Raw genomic sequence first — 15167 nt, 5'->3', positions numbered from 1 at the left:
GCAGTTATACAGACGACGAGTAACAAGGTATAGCCTAGTATTTTAGAAAAGGTATGTTGGGATACTAACATACATTGTCACTGTACAAGTGCAGAATCTTTTGTGCATGAGGTAAATCCATCAATGTTTCAAGTTTTAAAGATCCTGTAAAGTGGACCTGGAAACGAGTTTTAAGTTCGCCACACCACAGAATAATGTGTTATTAACTACCCATCCAAATTCGAATGAAAAAATAACAACGACAAGTATGTTAAATTATGCTTTGAAATCGTGAAAAAATCAGCAGTCTTCTCTGCTTGAGACTGGGGGGGGGGGGGAGCTGAAGCTCCGCCCCTCGCTGCCTAGTGCCTACCTCCGACCCAGATAATGGACGCTATGTCAAGCCGAACAAAACCGTATAGAATTATAATTTATTTGTTCAATGAGTGAAACATACAGATGCATATAAATGAAATGTTCCCCTGAGCTGTAACAGTAAAAATGGACACCAGAGACAGCAGACAGTGAGCTCTCCAACTAGGCTACTTCTAACACATTAGCTACCATTTCACCAAAATACCATCATTCTACACCGAGTAGCCTAATATCAATTTAGCGGTTTGCACTAACTCATAGCAGAGATACCTCTGGAAAAGTTATCTAGTATAATTATAACAAGCACACAGAACTGAGTGATGAACTGCTGGCGGCGGTGGATGGTCAAGGTGCGACCGGAGGATGAACGGCCGGAGGGGCGATGCTCGGTACGGCTCCGCGCTGCAAGAGAAGCCGTGTGTTGGTGAACCCCGTCTGTCTCTGGTCCATGTTAAAACTGTCCGCCGTGAAATGGTCAGTGCAGAGGCGGCTGTTGGAGTTTATCCGAAGCTTTCCATGAGCGTGGCGTTGCAGCGCAGCTGGAGTTCTTGCATCCAGGGAAGATGCAGTTGCGGGTGGTGGTAGACATCCTGAAGCTAGCTGATGTAGGCTACAATAACAGTACAGCAGGAGGAGCCATTCAGAGATCTGACGTAGATAGGGCGAAATGACGTAGATAGGGCATTTTTTGGCTCCGCCCATTAAAACCTGATCTGAAAACGGAAGAGAAACTGTTCTTCGGTTTAACTCCACATTTCAGTGTGACAAAGTTTTAGCGCTTTGCACATGCTTTCAGGAACTCATTTCACACGTATATAATGTACTTAGAAGCAAAACATGGAATTTACTTTAAAGGATCTTTAATTGACATAGCCTATGCTAATTACTACTCTATCGCTCGCTGTGAACCGTCTCAAGTTCTTTCCAATTAATTGATAACAGTAATTAAAAGGAATGTGCAATCCAGCAGAACAATACCACATCACGATTCCTCCTCGTTATGAAGATGAGGAATGCTTTCAACCTTTTCCACCTCCAATGTCCCCGGAGGCCACCCGGTTACCAGGACAACGGACACAAACTTTGAAATCAGCAGGTGATAGGCCTATAGCCTCCAAAGCGAAAGAGGAGGTAAATATGAAAGCTTGTAATTATTTATTATTTATGAAAGGAAATCTTGCAGCTGCCCAGCAGTTTACAGTAGGCATTTTGGTTTTGCTTATTCTCTGCACCTATATGGCCTACCATATATTTTATTATATTGATTGGTAGCCTACTTCACACATAACACTATATATCTGACTTTTACTACCCTATACTACCCAAAATGTGAGTAGCGGTATCTAAAGTATCTCTCAACAAGCCATGTACATTTATGTTATGAGTGATTGTGTTTTGTCTGTATAGAGCTAAAGGTTGGAGGTTTGCTCCTCACACAGATGGAAGAAGAGCCAATGGTTAAGCTGACGGAACAGCCCACTGCGCTGGATATTGAAAAGTCAGTATTATTTTTAGTAGGTGGTTTATTGATCTGTTTCTTGTTTTGCTGTTTCAGGAACTGTTTGCAGGTTGCAATGCATTTCATTCTTGCCAGTGTTGAACAAGTTTTATAAGGATAAAGTGTTATACTATGTTTATTGTTGGCCTACTTTTGACTGAATGTAATGCACATCATCAAAATTGTATGTTGAGTACTTGATTGGGGTTTGTTTAAAATAGAATGAACACAGAAAATGTGTTGTTTGCCTAAATTACGCATCAAACAACCTACCAACACAAACACAATACTGGATGTAAATTACTGGTAGTTCACATGATGTTGTTTAATATTTAGCACATAAGGATCTTGGACAAAGTCTTACTGTAAGATTGCATGCGCTCCTAGTTCTGCAGATTAACGGTATAATATCACCATCTACAGGATTTTAATAGCAACTGCTTCCATACAAAAATTATGTTTGTACATGTTTGTACTCATTTTTTTTTCATAATTTCTCCCCAAATAGTGCAGTGTTAATTAGCACCTTTATCATGTTTATGCATGTATTACACAAATATTTTGCATATTCAAACTTTCATAAAATATTTCCATTACTCATAAAACATTTGTGTTATATACAGCATATTAAAATAACACTGTAGGAATGTTATCAATATGTGTATGACAATGACTGAAATCTAGACAATGACTGAAATCTAAACTTCACCTGTCACATATACAGCAGTTTAATAATGAATGTGTGTCAACCCTTAGAATAGGGTGGTTAATCTGCCTGTATTAAAACTATGCACCAAAACGGAAGTCCATATGGTGCTTAGTGTAAGATGCGCTTATTATTATTACTCAACTTCCCTTTATGGCCAAGTGAATGTGGTCCCATTCACAAACTGTCATAGTATGTTATTGTTCTGCTAGATAGACTACAGTGATGTTATTATGTCATAGGAATATTTAGCAGATATGCTGTTTTTGTGTGAAACCAGTGGTTCAGGTATATGATTGAACCTTTATTTTTATGCACAAAGAGCGAAATCATGAGGTGTACATTTAAGCTTTTGCTTAAATGTGTGCAAAACGTTGCTTTGAAAACCAGGGCCGAGTTCTTCCCTCAAGAACAGATGAGATTTGGCACTGGATTCTTTGGGTTCCAATTTGAAATACCTTTTTGAAAAAAAAAATCTTCTTTTAGATTCCTGTCAGAAAATCCGGCCAATTAGTGGTCGGTCAATTCACATTGTGTGTAAACTTGATTTGAATAACTTTAAATGCTTCCTCAGCTCTCATGCAGTACACTCTACCTGTAGTTGATAGTAACGTAGGTTGTAACATTATGCACACATAAGGACAGACTACAATGTCCACACACACTAGAATACAATCCACTTTTACTTTGCTCTAATTCCTCAAGTTCGTAAGCAAAAAGGGACACTTGAACGGCACTACGTAGGGCCATTCTGACAACCTGTGTGTTTTACTTAATCCCAAACCATGATGCCGGATGTTTCCAGTGTCTTCCCATCACTCGCTGTCAAACAGAGAAACCTGCTGCTCTAGACAGAACCTAAACTGTCCCGTCAGATGAGGATTACACTAAAGCCCCTAGACTGACCTTCCAAAATAGCTCCCCGGCCATTAGTAGTGTGTCAGTCGACCGATCCCTTCGCACTGTGGCAAATTTAGGGAATTATTCTGTGATTGGTCAGAACAGTAGGTTAGGCTTTGTTGACATACACCTTGTCTGTGCCAACCATTGGAAATCTGTAGTACATGTGTCACAATGTTTTTGTAGGGTTGGCAGCTTTAACTCTTGAAAGTTGAGTTTAGATGTTTAGACTACAAAATTGGTTGAGGATCTATATGTTTTATTTGACTTTGGGTTCAGTTTATTTCTACAATACAGACTCAAAACACAATGCTGCAATTAAAACAATATTTTCATCTTTATGTAAATAACATTTGTGCTAAATTTGGTTGAACCCCTTTTGAATTATATCTCAAACACATACTATAAGTGACACCTCTTATGAACAGTGTTTAGACAGTCAGACTAAACACTGTCTGGTTACACACTATGGCTGCTCTGTATTTTGGGGAGTTTATTTTGAACAGATTAAATTACTACACTACAGTGCCACAGAAAAGTTCATACACATTGTCAGCAGCTTTGGCATTTTTATAAATCCTAGCATTTTTTGGAATGGACACTACAGAACGAACAAATGGACCATCAGTAGATACAAATGAAAAGTTGATTTAATATTTTTTATAAAATAATTACAAATGGTACTTGGCATTGTGGTAGCTCAGACTTCTTAAGCATGCCATACTGTTTTTTACCAGGTAGATGATCTACAATGTACAACGCAATGTACGCAATGTACAACTCGATTTACAGTTTTAATTCACATATCACAGTACATTTGTTGTAATGTCAAGCACATCAGCACTTCAGTCATCACATGATTGTGTGAAGGTTGAATTGTGGATGATAATGGATAGTTTATAATGAGTGATTTTCAGAGCTGCGATTACAGCATAGCATCAAAGCTACTCAAAGTACATCACCTCAGTACATAGACTGTGAAGACACAGGTAAGCAGCTGCCTATGCAAAACAAATGTGATTGAAACCTTGCTTAAGAACAAAAATGACTTTCCAAGTCAGTCATAGATGGGACTGCACCACATTAAAATGTGGTTTAACCTCAAATGTTTAGGGCCTAGTAAACCTAGTAAATCTTAGCATGGTCAGCAAGGGCTTTTGAATAAAATCACAATCTCTTGCCTGCTTACATTATATTTACATGTATTAATTTAGCAGATGCTTTTATCCAAAGCGACTTGTGAGAGAGCTTTACAAAAGTGCATAGGTCAATGATCATGAAGAACGAGAAAGCCCCAAAACATTGTGGGTTGCCAAAACATGAAGCAAACATTGTGAAAAGCAAATAAGTGCCAATGGGAAGAAACATAAGAGCATGTAGTTAAACAATTTACAATTAAACAACATCAACCTCAAAAGTGCAATAGTGTACCTGTGGGAAAGCAAGCAACAATAATATAATTCGCAATAATATAATTCATGCTTACACAATGCTTACAACTCAATAAGCACTTTGTCTCAAATGCTCAATACATTTAGCCTACATAAAGAAAAACAGGACTGTTTTGTCCTGAGTCCAGGGGGAAGGAGCCTGATTCTATGCAAGTTCCTACCTTTTGCTTGGTTTTAACAAACATGGCATCCCTCTCTTTCAGACCTTAGCTCTCAAACTTGTCTTTCACAGATGAGACAGAGCTGTTCGTGAGCAGAGAGGGAGAAGATTCTGGAATCCTCATTCTGCTCCATACAAAGCATGACACAAGAAAGAAGACAGAAAGCTTCTGTGAGACATCACCCTAAGAGAGACGAAAACCTTGAGAAATTATGTAATAAAGATTGATTTGTAATGTATTGCAAAGTCACATCCTTCATGATTTAAAAAAGGTCCATCAACTAAGATGACGTTGCACTGAAGTCTTATTCATAATAGGAAGTTTCAAGAGTGACCACTAGATGACTCCAACTCTTGGGTTTTGTAAAAAGAAGACTTGGTTCTTGTCTCACATTTGCAGATACATTAGCCAGTGAAAATGATTTATATATTATGCTACTGTTTTGCAAGTAATTTAATGGTTTAACCTGTTGAATATTATTCGCACAGTGCTAACAATGTTTTGATAAACGAAAACTCCATACTGCACACAATTATTAAACGAAAACAAAAGTTAGGCACAAGGACTGAACAAAGCTTCATTTTTAGCAATGCACAAGTCTCCTTGCATCCATCGAACTATCGCCGCCCTCATTGGCTGAGACTTCGATGAAGTCATGACAAGGGTCGTGCCAGTGGTTTTAGAGAATCTGGAAAACTTCACTCTCCAATTGACTGCTGTTGAGATGTATTGGTGCCAACCTTTTTTTTTTTTTTTTGCTTACCGCTATTAATGACAGGCTCACAATCTAAAGTCAAGTTACGTTTTTATTTAATTTCATCACTCTTTTCTTATGAAACCAGTAACGTTGATCCAACGGAGAAACCTTTTTTTCATGAACCTGCTATTTGTTCATCAATTAAGAGGACAATTTAAATCCGAAAAGAGTGTTCTTGAAAGGATCCATGAGACTGAATAGGACAAAAGACTTGGCCATAGAATAGGTAAGTTAATCTATAATACTACATTCTGATTGTCTCGTTTCGAAAATTGACATCATTTCAATCTACTAACTAATTGTATTGAATTCGGCGATTCCCCCCCCCCCCCCCCCATTGGCATTGTATCTCATGCCTCGTATACTATCATGCTATTGTGGAGTTATATGCACTTAAGGTATGTTAAGATGAAGGGGTATCGTTAATGTAGGCTATTTCGTAGTTTTTTTGTTTAGCAGCAAAGAGATAAGACGCATGATGCGTTCTAGTGCGCTGCTGAGACGAGATCCACTTAAAAACATTGTCACATGTCTTCTCTTCATTCACAAAAGTAAACTGATCCAGGTTGAAACACTAGCGCATTGTACCAATGCAGATCATTTACAAAAACTTTGTAAATTGTGTGATCATGTGCCATTCCATCCAATTTGAGCAGTAAAAAAGTAGGCTACGGCTGCGCACCTTATGCTGCCAAGGCTGACAGTAATGCCATTTTATAGTTTTAAAATATTGCTCAAGATAAAATTATACTCTGGTTTTGTGGATTTCATAGATGTCATGGTTCTGCATCACACTTCTAAAATAGCACTGTTATGCTTGTGTGTGTTTTGACGTGTTTGAGCAATAATTTTGTGCTATTGTGCTATTCCCCATCTATGTGTGTGTGTGTAGCTAAGTGTGTTCGCGTTTGTGTCTAAAAATCCCTTTCTACCCAACCAATCGTTGTCTTTTAAAGACACACACTCTGAATAGAAAAATTGTCCATGGAGTTAACAAAAAGAATGTCTAACACACCATTAAATGGATTCCGGTCCAGAATGTGCCACAGGGCGAGGACTATTTTAGTTGAGGGAAACGTCGCTGCCAGTGTCCTGGGGCAGTGGCAAGCGTTAGACTCTTGCAGTGGCGCTCATTGTTCCCCCACATCATCACATGACTAACCCATTGGAAGGAAGAAAGACGACACAGCAGACCACACGGTAAATGGTCTTGTATTTTGTATGTAAGTGAAAATAAACATTTGACAGCCCTAAACAAAAGTTTAGGGCTGTCAGCAGGGTGATGCGGGGAAAGGTGGATATGATTCACGGGGCCCATGGCTTGGAGGGGGCCCATTACTGGTTTTCATGTCTGTAGTAATTGTTTGTCAATCAAATCAATATTTCAAACCAAAACAATACACTTGCGGACACTTTCTAAATGAAATATTTTGAAATCTCTAGGGTCCCCCTCCTTCCCGCTCGAATAAATGATCTGCTCCAACTGCACGTTCCCAATTCCCAAGTATTGTGCAGTGCAACTCAGTGCTACAGTTGGATTGCGTTTGCAACGGGTGGCAGGAAAATGTCGTCGCAACATAAATCTGGGGCAGAAAAAATAAAAGAAAGAATGCATAGTGAAAAGAGAGTCAATTCTGGGAAATTGTTCAGAATTCTTTTTTTCACCACAACAACAAAATATTTGAGAGGTGAGGTGACCAACATAACCTTAGTACCTATCATGATGTAGGCTACACGGCACGCAGGTTAGCTAGCACTTCTCATGCTCCTGAAACTCATAGCATAGTCATCTGACATTGCTCGCGGTGTAAACCAGTAACAGAATATGGGCTGATATCTCTGTAATTCATTACTTACTGAATTACCATTCCACTAAAATTATTCAGAAATTCATGAAATACTTGGTGTAGAGATATACGTTATGAAACATGCACAGCGGAATCGCTAGCTTTTCGTTGGCGTAGTTGGTAGTGGTCAGGCTTGAGATATTGAGGTGGCGGGATAGATTCCTGGTTGTGGGCCAACGGAGGCCAACGGAGGCGTGACCACGTCAGTTACAAATGTTATATTTTTTGTCAGTAGACCTTCATAAATTTGACTGACTTCCATGGACTGTAAAAAGGGGGGGAAGGGGGGGCCGGGCATATATTTTGTCACAGGGCCCAGGATTCCTAGCAACGGCCCTGGCTGTCAGTTGAGCAGGCTAATAGAAAGCATGAGGCAATAAAGGCAACTGTTGACATGTTGTCTGAATTTTCATCCAAGTTCTTTGTGAAGCAAAAAGTCTAGGGTGGCAGGGTCTTGTTGAGCCTCTCCATGGCAGACATGCCGCCAATCAAATAAACTTATCATCAAGCTCTTGAGCAGACATAAGATTGATCAATTTAGTCAAGATAGTTCAAAAAGTCATAATCATCTTAACAACTAATGTAATGGAGTAACAATGTCAAGAGAATAACCACTGTTGTAGACTTATACTTTCAACCTTATTGTCTAATGGTTTAGTTTTGAGAGTGGCCATCTGGCAGCAACAAAACAGCATTATCTTTATGTATAATTACAGGGTTACAGAGATTAACAAAGACTGGGGTATAAATAATAACTAAGGCTGTCTCAAATGCTTCCGTGTGTTGCCTCTTTTTGTAGAACTTTTGCAGCTGTATTGTCTTCTATTGAGATGAATAAGAAAAAGGCTAATTGTGCTCTGACAACTTACTTTCAATGGGTAGTCAATTCAAGTTCTGCTGAATTACACAGTGCCCACGACTGAGACTGGTATTTAATAAATAAATACACTTTTTGATACAGGTTTACAAATGATCAATGATCAGGTATTTAATACCAGCTCTTTTGGTTAATAGATACAATAGTGATAATAAAACAATACCATACCAACAATTAAAATACATTGTCTTGACTTATGAGAGAAAAGGGGCAAATGGATTGTTACTGTGATTGACAGGGACACATGTCTATGTTTACTGGGAAGCCCAAGGAAAATGGTAAGAGCTTTGTGTCTCTTTGCAAGGAAGTAATCCTGTTCTCCAACTACAAGTGAATGAGCCCACAATACTGTAGGACACTCCCATTCCAACAGCATTTTGACTTTTGCGATTTTTGATGGCAATACAACTTTCAGTGTGCAGAGTGCTTGATATTTTGCTCATTATTATCAAAATCCTTGTTTAAGTTAACTCATATTTAGTTGAAAATTCCACATAGCCTTTCTTTTTTCAATTAATCATTGTCAAGGCACCTTTCCAGTGAATTGCATAGACATCAGTGTCACAAGATATACTCTACACTTAATTCTTAATCACATGACAATTCTTAGTTGTCACACACGTTTGTATCTAAAGATGACCATATTCAGTATAACCCCAATATTTCACATTCATTCTTGTTAGTTCCCATACATTTCCAGAAATGGCCATGGTCATCAGCTAAGTTTTGTACTGAGTCAGTTTCACAAACATAGAATGTTGTTGATCATTGTAAGCGTTCAAACAAGAGCACTCTAGATCGTATCCCACAACCACCTTTTAGATTATTTCCCATAGTGATATGTAATCTTTTTTGAGCACAATAGGATCAATTACATTTCTTCACTGACGGCAGATCTTTTTTTGCCTTTTTTTTTTTTTTTTTTACTCTGAAAGGACAATTCATAGCATGGTGGCTGTGGGGTAGATAACCCAGGTGTAAAGCTTCTAATTAAATGTCTATCTAGTGGTGTCTGCTAAAATCGAATTCTATGCTCAAGGCTCCAAATCTTTTTGGCAGCTCTCCGGGAATCACAGAGATGGAAGGGTAATTGTGAATAGTGAATAGTACAGTAGATACTATACTATTCAGTAGTAGTAGTTTTTGCTCATTACATTAATAACCTAGACATTATACTTCATAACTTCATCTATACCAATGGCAGATCTCAGAAAAAGTTATCTATGTTGATACCAGATTTGACAACAATCATCCTTGTCAATTTTACTTTCATTGAAGAATCAAATTAATATTCTATTAAAAAAAGATTTCTTATGCTTTCAGTTATTACAAATTACAGGATAAAAATGGGATATTATCCTAGTTTAATTCACTCTATACCTCACCCTGCCAAACAGCAGTCTTGCATGCTGTACATGTATGAGTGACATACGATTCCCTATAATACTTTTTAAAGATGAGATAATGTTCAGATTTATGTCTGAAGCCTTTGCAGTTGGCGCCTCAACACATACAAAACCGTCACTGTTTAGGTATGGCTGGTTGTTGAGTTTTAGCACATGTAACATTATATTCCAACACCAGACTCTTTCTCAACCATAGAGTAAAAAGCATTTAGACATAACTGTAATTTCCTGGGTTCTAGTGTCTGGTCACACTTTAACTCTGTTCTTGTACCTCCTTTTTCTTTTGAAGTTGTTGCCCATCTGTGTGGCCTTGAATAAGCTCATGTGTTGTGGAATCATGTTCTCTTTGCTGGTATAAATACCATAAATAATAAGAATACCAGAATAAAATGCCCTTTGTTTCAGATCAGTATCCTGAGCAGAAACATTGTATTGTACACTATCAGTGGGTTGACAAGAAGGTGGTTAATGGTTTTACAAGTAATTCTTAATGTTTCTTTAAACCTCAAGTGTGTAGTTTTACTAGGCTGCATGGGTATGTGGTTTATGCCTGAATTGCCTGAGTCCCAGTTAAATGTACCAAATTTCTGAATGTAAGGTACCACCTGTCCCTATAAATGGGGGCTAGGTGCTGCTAAGAAAGAGAATCGTTAAACAAACAATGCATGGGAGACTTTTATGAGGCTGATAATTGACTTTCACAAAGACCCCCCCCCCCAGACCAACTGCTTGCTTGCTGTAGGATAAAAGCTAGTGTCAGCATGCTTCTGCTTTTGCCTAGCACTTTACCAGGTGAAGCAAGAGGTCAAGAGATAAGGAAAACATTGTCTAGATGTTAAGAAGCTTTTATTTTAGGTGATGATCAGGTATCACCACCTAAAGTATCACCTAAGGTTTACAAAGCCTTTTTGTCTTCAATGCCTGTCTTGAAGTGTTGATGTATGGTGCACATCATGACAACACTTTAGTGTGATTTGAATGTCAGTCCATTTATATTAGGACCCCTATTATTTAACCAAATCCACCTTATTTATCAATTCAGAATAGAGTGTTGTGAGTGTAGGTCAATGTGCATGTGTAGTATGTGATGGTGGTGTTGGTGACTCTTTCCCCAGTGAAAGTATGTTTCGGAAGAAAGGCAGATCACCCTGGAAGAGACAAACCGACACAGCTGAGCATGTTAGGTGCCCAGAAGACACAACACAAGACTCAACACAAGGCAGCTGTGTTTACTCACTGTGCACCTCTCAATCTCACCCGTATGCCCAGTTTAACAAAACAACAACTCACTAACCACTATGAGATTAAAACACCGCCCCAGTAAAGTTGAGTGCAAAAGTTCAAAGTAATGCTCTTTCTACAGTTTAAAGGATTCCCCATCCAGCATTCTTAACAATAGACTGTCATAAATTCTCTGTGGTAAAATACAATGCTGACAGTTGTCTAAAATGATAATGTTCCTTTGTAGTGGCCATGGTCCAAAACTCCATTGTGCAGTGAAATCAAATCCGTTGGATATTTGAAATTGGATATGCCTTGAAGTATGGTCTGAAAGAGCATTAACTTCAGGACCCTTCAAATTAGAGTTCATCTTGATTTGGACGTCAACCATGAAGGACACATGTATCCAACATGTATTATAGTAATATACATGCAATATAGTATTGCATGAAAAAATATTTTGAGGACTTTGGGTTTGAAGAGAGAGAGAAATCTTTGCTTATTTGATTACCTTGTGAAGGAAATGGTAGGTAGTCCAATGAATGACTTACATTACATTTACATTTATGCATTTAGCAGACGCTTTTATCCAAAGCGACTTCCAAGAGAGAGTTTTACAAAAGTGCATAGGTCACTTATCATAACAACGCAACCCAAACATTGCGGGTAGCCAAACAAGATGCATACATTGTGAAAACCAAATAAGTCCCAAATGGAAGAATAATAAGAGCATGTAGTTAGACAAGTTACAATTAAACAGCAAGAACCTCAAAAGTGCAAGAGTGTACCTGTGGAAAAAAGCAAGCAACAATAATATATTTCTTGGTGAGTACAATAATTTTAAGACAGTTACAACAAACGAACAAAAGCAACAAGTCTCTCAATAAGAGACATTGTGATCCTGGAGGAAACTAACATCAGGTCCAGCCAATCATTCCTAAGTGCTGTTGTACTCCCGGAACAAGTGCGTCTTGAGCCTTTTCTTGAAGGTGGGGAGACAGTCAGTGTCCCTGATGGAGGTGGGGAGTTGATTCCACCATTGGGGGGCCAGACAGGAGAAGAGCTTGTGTTGGGACCGGGCGCTCTTGAGCGGTGGGACCACCAGACGGTTGTCAGAAGAAGACCATAGGTGGCGGGTGGGGGACTTGACTCCTAAAGCAGATGTCATAGGAGGGGGTCAAAGCACAGAATTGTGCTTTGAAATTGGGCAGACATGGGCATTGGGCATACATATAATACATAGGTATTTACAGGCCTACTGCAAAAGGTGGGTGTTAGAAGAACAAAGAAGATTATGGAAGATTTAATTGAAAATCACAATTTAGAGTGCTAGTACTTTACTGTATATATTGTTATTTAGTGAAAGCAAAACTGTCCTAAGCACAAAGTAACTACAGTATTACTTGGTAATTAATGTGTTGCACAGTCAGGGCAGGACTTAGGGGGGTGGGGGCCCCTGGGCTTGAGTCATTTTCGGGCCCTCCCTTCTATACATGACTTTAAATAGAACAAAATGATACATACACAAGCTATGTATGTTCTGGATAAATTGAGAATACAATAAGAGATCACAATTCTGAACAAACAACTAAACAAAATAACATTATTTATGTTAATTGCTGAAGTCTATTTAAAATGTTAAAATAATCTGAATTATTAAAAAAAACGTGGTTTGAATGAATGATTCAATTACTCACTCAAATACTTCATTTGTTTCAGGACGAATCAGCATTTTTGAACGAATCTCCTGAATGAACGATTCAATGACAAATATTTTAAGTCATTATATCTGGTGAATGTCTGGGTGAATACTCGATTCTGATTGGCTGCAGGGGTGTCCATTATCATCTGATAATGTACACCTACTAAGTAGTTCCAGCAAAACTGTCTTTTCACCATTCTAAATTATTGCGCTGGCTACATAGTATGAGAAAAGAACTATACTCTTTGGTATGAGCCTGTACAAAGTGTCTGAAATAACTAGCTAACCATAACAACAGGGACGCAGTTTACAATTTTGAAAGACTAACAAGCTAACATGTAATTACAACAATGAGTGACTTTAATATTTCTTTTCACCTATTTGGAAAATGTTACCTTTCTGAATTTACTGTGTCTGTGTCACGTAACCGCTAATCTCACATTCCATTCGCTAATTCGCTATTCACCTCGTTAGTCAGACAGGCTGCGGCCAACACGACATGCCGATTATTTTGTTCGTAGAGATCTTGATTTGATTTGGGGACAATGACATGGCTTGACAGCTGTCTAGTATTGTTGTTAAACATACGGTCAAATTATAATTACTGTTTGGAGAATATGTCAACTTTGATACGATCATCTCACATCCATTTGCTATTCAACTCGCTACAGTACACAGGCTGCAGCCGTACTGTAGTTTAGTACTAGTGGTATATGTCCGATACCTTGTTCGTGAAAATCTTCATATGGATTTGGGGACAATAACATGGCTGTTTAGCTAGCTGGTCTTCTTGTCCAACATATTGTCAAATTATGTTTACTGTTTGTCAACCGTACACAATGTTATTGCCTATGAATCTAGCTAGCATAATTTAGCTTTCTGGCTAATAAATAGCTCAGTCCTCCACTGCGCGTAAATGTAAACGGGCGGGGCACCCTACAGGGCGGGGCCCCTGGACTGGAGCCCAGTCAAGCCCAATGGTAAATCCGGCCTTGTGCACAGTGTAATTTAACAGGTTCTCAAATGTTTTCACTCATTACGGTGGTTATTTCTTATTAGTTTAAGAGCGTGATATAAACTGTCATGTCGTCATCCCAAATAAAATCCCAAATACTTTTCTCCTTAGCTAACTATGTATGGCAAATGTCAATGTTGGTCAGAGCCTTGAAAGAAGCCTGAGTGTCGGCATATGCATATTTATGTAATGTGGCCTCAGTTTGGCCTTTGTTTGAGCTTGGAGCAACTTCAGACACTGTTCTCGTGCTTCCAGCCCCAACCTTATGAAAAGACCTCTATAAGCATCCGATACTGGCCAGACACTGGCCAGAGCTGAGCAGAGCAGAGTATCAAAGCCCCCCCCCCCCCCCCCCCCCCCCCCCTCAGGAGTGGTGTGTGTAGGGCTCTTTTACACGTACAGCATCGCCCTTGTTTGTGCGCAAGGCAAAGTTGTCCCGGGGTGTGGGGGGCTTAGCCAGGGAGGGTGCAGCTGTGCCCCGTTAGCTCAGTGAAACTGGAGAATGCTAGCCCTGGTGCCCCCATTAACCACCTCTGCAGACACATCGTCAACAGACAGACAGGCAGAGAGCCCCTAAGAGTCCTCTTAGAGGCTTCCTTCCCTGTCTCATGTTTCTGGAGGAGGTCAGCCTCATTAAATGCAGGCAGGCAGACCTGGTGGGGTGGTTAGACTTAATTTGTTTAACCAGCTAGCTATCTAGCATCAAATATGTACTGAACAGCTGGCAAATCAAAATGTGTCATAGTAACCCACTGGCAGTGTCCTATCACTACCGAGAGCCGTACTGCTTGAATGATGACAGAAAAAGTCAGATGACCAGCTGCTGTGCTACACAATACAAGTGTTCAAACGTGTCACTTAGTATAACATTATGAATAAACTTTGGGAAGGTTGAAGGGACTCTCCCTTTAAGCTGTAAAACAATAATGAAACAATCAAGGACTCTGAGTACAATAAGTTAACGTTTGAAATATCATAGCCTCTTGAATCACAAACAATAGATACATTTTGATAACTTTTTAAGTTGATTTGTTTGTTTAAACTGCTTACACAGACTTGGACTGTTCTTGGTGGACTAGGATGTGACTAGATTGTTGATGCTAAGGATGCTTTGTAGAGGCAGCATCAGACAAACAGGAGGAATCCAAACGGAGACAAGTGGGTCAGGATGGATAACCAACAGAGGGGTAGACAGAAACAAAAACAATCAAAGCTGCATTCAGCATTGTGCCGGGATCCAGGCAGTCAGAGTGTTTGTGGTTTTGGGTGATC

The 15167-nt window shown here is 39.2% G+C and overlaps 1 protein-coding gene across 1 annotated transcript in view; it reads left to right on the top strand.

Moving 5' to 3' along the window:
- The first annotated feature begins 6992 nt into the window (after positions 1-6992).
- The window catches only part of megf10 (multiple EGF-like-domains 10), a 51316-nt gene continuing 43141 nt past the window's right edge, over positions 6993-15167 (top strand). Inside the window, exon 1 of the mRNA XM_067258279.1 lies at positions 6993-7027. The gene's annotated coding sequence lies outside the window, so the exon portion shown is untranslated. The remainder of the gene's footprint in view (positions 7028-15167) is intronic.

Source organism: Osmerus mordax, chromosome 20 (genome assembly GCF_038355195.1).
Source record: "Osmerus mordax isolate fOsmMor3 chromosome 20, fOsmMor3.pri, whole genome shotgun sequence".
Lineage (NCBI taxonomy): Eukaryota > Metazoa > Chordata > Actinopteri > Osmeriformes > Osmeridae > Osmerus > Osmerus mordax.
The sequence above is the reverse complement of the archived record's forward strand: the minus strand, read 5'-3'. Positions and strand labels throughout refer to the sequence as shown.